This window comes from Gorilla gorilla, chromosome 18 (genome assembly GCF_029281585.2).
Source record: "Gorilla gorilla gorilla isolate KB3781 chromosome 18, NHGRI_mGorGor1-v2.1_pri, whole genome shotgun sequence".
Classification (NCBI taxonomy): domain Eukaryota; kingdom Metazoa; phylum Chordata; class Mammalia; order Primates; family Hominidae; genus Gorilla; species Gorilla gorilla.
The window spans coordinates 101,842,285-101,844,383 of NC_073242.2; the positions used below are offsets into that span (position 1 = coordinate 101,842,285).

The window sequence follows — 2,099 nt, forward strand, 5'->3', positions numbered from 1 at the left end:
GTTACAGGAGAATAACCGGAAACTACCAAAAACAACAAAAACAGAGATTTGAAAAAGGAGGGAGTAATGAGCTGTATAAAATGCCACCAAAAGTTTGAGTAAAATGAGAACGGAGAATTGGTTATTTGATTTGGCTGGATGAAAGTCACTGGCCACCTTGACCACAGAGTTCCATTGGAGTAACAAGAACAAAAGCTTGATTGGAGGACAAAGTGGGAAATGGTGGTGAAGAAAATGGAGTCAGCAAGTATAGACAACTCTATTGATGAGTTAGAAAGGAGAGCAGAGAAATGGGGTGTTAGTTGGAGGATTTTATTTAGATAAAGCCTTTGTTTATGTTGGGAGCAACCATAGCATGTTTGTGTGCCATTAAGAAAATTTTATAATAGAAAAGGAAAAGGATGATGTGTAAGAGAGCATACAATTGCAGAGACCAAGGCTTTGAGGAAGAGATGGAATCCAATTCCCAAGCCAACGCACTGGCCTTAGGAGTAGGGACATGCCATTCAGTGTAGTTGGAGGAAAGGCAGAGATGATAGATGGTAGATTTGGTTGTGGGAGGAATAGGTTCCCTTTGGATGGTTTCTAATTTCTCAGTGAAATAAGACATGAAGTTATCAACTAAGACTGAGTAATACCAAGGATGATTTAAGATTTGTAGTAAAAATTTTAAATGAGACCAGTCAGTATGATCGTACGTTTTCCTTAACCACATTTAGCTGTTCAGGTAAGGAGGACAGTAGGTGAGATGCTGGATTTATCAGCTTTAGGGTTACCAGCAAGTATAAGGGAAAGAGGCACAAGGGGATATACATCAGGTTAATTATAGTGATGGACCATGGAATTCATTATTGGTGACATGAGAAATGATGATATGAGGAAGGAAATATGAAGTTGAATCAGCTGATAGGTAGGTACAATGTGGCTGAAGAATTGTTGGCAAATGAATTCTGAACTTTGAGTGAGCTAGAAACATTTTTAAATGGGATTCTTAAATCTAGATTTGGATGTGGTGTGGTGGGTACCTGAGAAGGGATAGAGGAAAAGATGAGTGGAAGTAAGGAGGTAAAAGAATCAGGCAGATGCTGAAGTCACCAAGAATGTTGAGAGGTGTGATGGTGAAGAAGAATATGATCGATCAAATGCTGACTACATAAATTGCTCAACCAGAAGACTGAACAAATGACCACAACAAAGGAGACATAGCAGGTACCATAATCTATTGGCATCTGATTCAAAGGAATGGGTTTTTGAGAGAAGAAGGAGGAGAAAGGGCCTGAACAGGGCAGTGAGGCAGAAGGAAGGCATCTATCCCACATCAAGATCCTGAAGATACGTGAGAAGAGGCAGCCACCACTTTTAACAGAGCAGAAGGAGAAGCAGGGTGCTAAGGGATAACCAGGTTTGGGTTAGAACAAGAAGTTGAAAGGAACATTTTTGAGATGAGATTAATAATAGAGGAGTTTTGGGTTTTTTTTTCTAATGACAGACCATGAGTTCCAGAGAACATAGGAAAAGGATTTGCGAGAATAAGAAGAGATGAGAAACTGGGTCAGATTTGGAGATGTACAGAACCACATAGGGATAAGCACCGAGGTCTGATGATGACCTTAGAGCTGCACTGTCCAATATGATAGTCACTAGCAAATATGTGCCTATTGAGCCCTTTAAATGTATCTGGCCCAAATTAAGATGTAATCTAAGTATAAAACATATATTGGATTTTGAAGGCAGTACAAAAAAGAATGTAAAGTTTCTTATTAATAATTTTTCAGTGCTTGCTTCAGCAGCACATATGCTAAAATTGGCACAACACAGAGAAGATTAGAATGATTAGCATGGCCCCTGTGCAAGGATGACACACAAATTCGTGAAGAATTCCATATTTTTTGCTGTTATTAAAAAGTCAAAAAATAACAGATGCTGGTAAGGTTATGGAGAAAAAGGAATGCTTTTACACTGTTGGTAGGAGTGTAAATTAGTTCAACCATTGTGGAAGACAGTGCGGCGATTCTTCAAAGACCTAAAGACTACTGTTTGATCCAGCAATCCCATTACTGGGTGTACACCCAAAGGATTATAAATTGTTCTATTATAAA

General features: G+C 38.8%; 1 pseudogene; it reads left to right on the forward strand.

The window, feature by feature from the left end:
* The first annotated feature begins 1,774 nt into the window (after nucleotides 1-1,774).
* On the forward strand, nucleotides 1,775-1,890 carry LOC115931181 (uncharacterized; annotated as a pseudogene).
* Nucleotides 1,891-2,099: the final 209 nt, after the last annotated feature.